The sequence below is a fragment of the Oxyura jamaicensis genome, chromosome 1 (genome assembly GCF_011077185.1).
Source record: "Oxyura jamaicensis isolate SHBP4307 breed ruddy duck chromosome 1, BPBGC_Ojam_1.0, whole genome shotgun sequence".
Lineage (NCBI taxonomy): Eukaryota > Metazoa > Chordata > Aves > Anseriformes > Anatidae > Oxyura > Oxyura jamaicensis.
The window spans coordinates 5,823,621-5,829,008 of NC_048893.1; the positions used below are offsets into that span (position 1 = coordinate 5,823,621).

At 46.0% G+C, this 5,388-nt stretch overlaps 1 protein-coding gene across 4 annotated transcripts in view; it reads right to left on the reverse strand.

Moving 5' to 3' along the window:
- UPF2 (UPF2 regulator of nonsense mediated mRNA decay) overlaps positions 1 to 469 on the reverse strand; it is a 61,095-nt gene extending 60,626 nt beyond the window's left edge. The window contains exon 1 of one of the 4 annotated variants that reach the window (XM_035325149.1): positions 179 to 468. The gene's annotated coding sequence lies outside the window, so the exon portion shown is untranslated. Of the gene's footprint in view, positions 1 to 178 lie in introns of all 4 variants that reach the window. The other 3 variants (XM_035325164.1, XM_035325155.1, XM_035325171.1) reach the window with 3 other exon arrangements.
- Between the last annotated feature and the right edge of the window lie 4,919 nt (positions 470 to 5,388).

Here is a 5,388-nt window from a genome sequence, read left to right on the forward strand (position 1 = left end):
CCCCCCCCCCCCAGGCTCCCTCAGCGTCTCCCTCAGCCGCCGTCTCCGGTTCCCTCCCCCCATCCCCGGTTCCCCCCCCGCCGTCACCGGCCTCCCCTCATGACCCCGGCGCCCTCCCGCCCCTCACGTCCCGGTGCCCCCCTCACGTCCCCATCACTCCCCCCTCCGCCCCCGCCACCTCGGCCCGGTGCAGGCATCGCCCGGCCGCCGCCGCCGCCGCTCGAGGCCCCCTCTCCCCTCACGCCGCTCTCCGTGCCCGCGGCCGCCCACCGCGCTGCCTGAGCCGAAGCGGCGTTCCCCGAGCCGAGCCCCGCCGTTCGCCTCCTTCCGCCCAGCCGGCAAATTAAGGACGAGGAGGCGGCTCGGTGCTCGCCGTTGTGGCCGCTCTGTAAGGCTCGGCGGAAGGAGGTTGGTGGCGGCAGGGAGTCAGGCAGCGCACGGGGCAGCCCCGGATGGGGTCCTGAAGGAGGGCGGCCGTGCTCGGGTTACCGGCGGGGTGCGGAGGCGGAAGTGGCGGCGGGGGGGGGGGCGCTGTGTGGTGCCGCGTGACGTCACCGTCAAGTGGTGCTGCGTGACGTCACCGCCGTGACGTTTCTTCACTTGTGTAGCTTCCCATCGCGTCACACGGCTCGGGCGGGCTGACGTTAAACTCCGCCATTACTTGAGGCTATGAGTCTGCCTGCCCTCTGCCAGACACAAGTTTTGGGGCAGAAAACCCCAAATTACCTCACAGCGTGTGTCCCGCATGGCGCTGGCTGTGAGATGGCCCTGAATTAGCCCTACCTGAAAGGTCTGGCAAGGTCCAGCCTCAATAAGAGGGTATTTTTGGGTTAAAATCTAGTTCTGTAAACACTCGGGTGTTTATTTTCATAGAATTACAGAACCATTAAGGTCAGAAAAGCCCTCCCAGATCACCTGGTCCAACCACCCCCTGCCACCAATGTCACCACTAAACCCTGTACCCAGGCACCACGTCCAACCTTTCCTTGAACACCCCCAGGGACGGTGACTCCACCACCTCCCTGGGCATCTCATCCCAATGCCTGACTGCTCTTTCTGAGCAGAAATGTCTCCTCATTTCCAACCTGAACCTCCCCTGGCACAATTTGAGGCCATTCCCTCTGGTCCTATCCCTAGTTACCTGTGAGAAGAGGCCGACCCCCAGCTCCCCACCCCTTCCTTTCAGGCAGTTGCAGAGAGCAATAAGGTCTCCTCTGAGCCTCCTCTTCTCCAGCCCAAACACCCCCAGTTCCCTCAGCTGCTCCTCACAGGACTTGTGCTCCAGGCCCTTCACCAGCTTCGTAGCCCTGCTCTGGACACGCTCCAGGGCCTCGATGTCCTTCTGGTAGTGAGGGGCCCAATCACTTGGACTCCTGTGAGCTGTCGCAGGTACAATGAGGTTTTTGTGCCCCTCCAGGCTTAGAGTGAGCACACAAACACCTGACCGCAACATCAGGGCCAAGCCTCAAGGGGCAAAATAAGATTATTCTGCTGTTAAACCCGCTTTAGTCACAGGGAAGAGGTTATCTGAATACAAGACTGCTTACTGACTTGGTTTTTGTGTACTCTGCCAGCCGGTGTAGGGCTGGACAGTTTTTTGTTGTTGTTGCTGTTGTTTTTTTTTATTTTTATTTTTTTCTTTCTTCCAGGAAAGAGCTCTCCTGCTGTTTACACCTCATTTTGCAGACACATCTGAAAATCTCCATCTGGAAAAGTTTATGAATATTTGAAAGGGTGAAGTCATGCTTCTTATTTACATCGATCATTCAAGTGTCTTTGCGGCACTAAGATTTCATTTGCCTCCCAAGATGGTTACTGGGTTGCTTAAACTGATTTGCTAGAATGGAGAAGATCCATGTGATGTGCTAAATAGAGAAAACGGGCTAAAAGGGGAGGATATCTGCAAAGATACTGGTGTTTTTGGAAAAACAAAAATAACATCACCTGTGAGTGGATGCCTCTGAATGCAGCTTTTCTGTTATGGTTTAAAAAAGGCAGACTCAGCATTATATTAGGGCTACATTGCAGGTTCAGTGGCCTTACATCAAGAAATGGTGGCTTCTTTTATTTCGAAGAATGGTATTGCTACCTTTTCTAGCATGAATAAAATGTACCACGCTAAAAATTTGAAACAGTAGTACCTTCTGTATTTACACCACACTCCCCACAGCTACAACTTTGTTGGAACTCTCTTTGGTAAAGACACTGCAAGTGAACACTGTTTTTTTTTTTACCTTTGATAGATCAGAAAGCTTCTCCTTATCAAGTACCTGCTTCATCTGTGGCTGCCTAAATACTGGTCAGGTTTTCCTACTAATTTACTAAAAAGAAATCCAGGTGGATCTCATTACCTAAGTTTCAGATGTAAAGCATGTCTTCCAGTTTTTTAATTCTTGAAGCTCTTCTTGACTTTTTCAGTATGTTTCTTCAATTATTGGCACCAAACATGCACACTATTCAGAGAGTAGTTGCACTTATGCCAAATACTGGCCTTATGTAGAATCTGTAGGTGTGCTCAGTATTTGCCTTGTAGCCAAATCCAGAAAATTACCTTTTTTTTTTTTTTTTTTTTTTTTTTTTTTCAATTTTGGAAAAAATAAAAAAAATTTTTTTTTTCTTTTTTTTTTTTTTTTTTTTTGCCAAGTGAGCTGATATTCACATAACTTTTTCAGACCCATCTGTTTTATTCCTGTGATTTTTTGAGATTATTTATAGTCACTGTTTCCTGGAAAGGAGCTACATTTTAGTGCACATACTTTTTAAAGGTGTACAAACATATGTCCAATCCTGTTAAAATAAATCACATTTGCTTACATCCACCTTAGTATATATTTGCTTACAGTCCACCTTAACATTCAGATCCAAGATAACCTCTCTTCACCACTTAACTCCAGCTGACAAACCTTGTCAGGGTATACTCTGTGGGAAATTTTGGGGTTGATAGAAGTACTAAAGTGCCGTTCCTTTAAAATGCACCCATATGATGATTTTCTATTTAAAATATTGCAAGTTTAATCTGCTAGGTAGTCTGCTCTATTTAGCACATTGCTTTTGAAATACTTCTAATTTTCTTAACCAAGACATGAGGTAGAACTGATTCAGCCTCATACAGGAGCCTTCTCTCAGGCAGCCTCTCTGCCTCTGCTGGCAGAGTCTGACCAGGACAGTCCTGTTGGGAAGTCAGAACACGTGGACTTAGCAGTGGTGTTTCTGCTGGCATAGGTACCATCTTCTGACACTTAAGCCATGAGCCAAAGTCAACAGAGCCTCTCTTTTATTACCCTAGATATAGTTACAGCAGGACTTTTCCCACAGGTAATCACGTCCCAGACAAGATGGTTATGCTGGCAAAAGTCTTCCAAGCACTTTACATCTTTATTTTCAATTTTTAATCGCAAACAAAACCAACACGCAACTCAAGAGATAGACTTGATGAGATATAGTTTCCATAAACTCACACTTAGACTTGATTAAGGCAGTAAGTGAACCTTTATATATGCAAATATTTTATTACTCCTCTGGGATCCAGACTGTGTGGCTGAACCACCTAATTAGGTCCTTTATAGCTTTGGAAGATGTTTAATGTTCAGCCCCATACATATCAGTGTTGATTGAGAAATATTCAACTAGCTCTTTATCTGTTTTGACGCAAAACCATATTGATATCTGTTATTTGCTTAGGGACTGTGGAAAAGTATTTAATCACCCGTCTGCAACATTTGTGGGTTTTCCCTAGTGCAGAAAATTATTTAACTACATCAGCATTTTCTGCCTCTCTACAAAATGGTGTAATATAGCAACTTTATTTTGATGATTTCTTTATCCTAATGTACACTAAAAATCAATACTGAAAGTCATATTCCTTCTATCCTTTATTCTGTTGCCATGTCATCTGTCTTTCTATGGCAGTATCTTTTCGCTTTCTTTGCAGCTTTATAGCTTTCTCCCTTTTTTTGCCCTCCCGAACTGGCTTTTACAAACCTGCACCAAACCAACCATCCCTCCCTCAGGGAACACAAGTGGCCCCCATCCAGGAACTGCAAAGAGAGTAAGATCCCCGGCCAGCTGTGGTGTCACAATCTATTTGGTTGCAAAATCCAGTTCCACCTGTTCCAACAGCACATAGCCACTGTTTGATTTGAAGAAAGAAATGCTCTCTTCGATTTGATTTCCCCATTGTGCAGGCTATCTACAAAGCAGGCTCGGTTATCTTATTTCCACAGGCACAGCCAAGCCGGCGCCACTCCTGCCTCTGGCCTGCACTCACACAAAGCCTACACAGAACTTTTAGGTTTTGTTCAAACCTCAATTCTCCACAGCTCTTGTATTTTTTGGTAGGTTTTCCAGAGGCAGTGAGGTTAATGTGTCTTTTACCAGTCTAATCACCATCCAGCCTAACAAATGCACAGGGTTAAACTTTGATACTGAACCTGTTGCGATGTTTTAACAGGGTACAGGGATGTGTTTCTGAAGTCACCTAAGGGGTCAGAGAGAAACTGAATACACAGAGATCACCTAAGGAATCAGACTGAACACACAGAGGAGATCACCTAAGGAATCAGGCTGATCACACAAAGGAGAAAAGCTTCCTGCAGTACTTAAAATACGTAATGCGTGGTTTTGGTCTTTTGTTTCTCGTTTTGCACTTTGCACAGTCTTTCAAGTGCTGTAGTTAACATCTGGAAATCAATAACGGTCCTGGGATACTGACTGGAACGATGAGGGGGAATGGGCTAAAGTTGTGCCAGGGGAGGTTTAGGTTGGATATTAGGAAGAACTTCTTTACTGAAAGGGTTGTTAGGCATTGGAATAGGATGCCCAGGGAAGTGGTTGAGTCACCATCCCTGGAGGTCTTTAAAAGACGTTTAGATGTAGAGCTTAGGGATATGGTTTAGTGGAGGACTGGTTAGTGTTAGGTCAGAGGTTGGACTCAGTGATCTTGGAGGTCTCTTTCAACCTAGATGATTCTGTGATGCAGGCCTGCCTGAAAACCCTTGCAGCAACACACTGAGGAGCTCAAACCTTCCACTCCAAGCCCCTCTTTGTGGCCACTGAAGTCAGTTCTGACTGAGATAAATGACTGGATTGTTAGGATATGGAGGTGGTAGGTTATCCAATGGCTCCCATTTATCATCTTTTTCCTGTTTTTCTTCTTCTTCTTCAAACTTCTCATCTGCTTTTAGTGTAAATATTGAGGCTGGAAAAGGATGTGAAGTCCTGATCCATAATCCTGCATAATCACTTTCCTCCTGGCTAAAAAGTTCCTTTGAATTAACATATATATTTAAGGGCTGGCAAATCCAGTCTTCAAAGGATCCAAAAACAGGCCAAAAGACATGTGGTCTTAAAGGCTCCTTTGGCCATTCTATCATACAATACCAGACCATT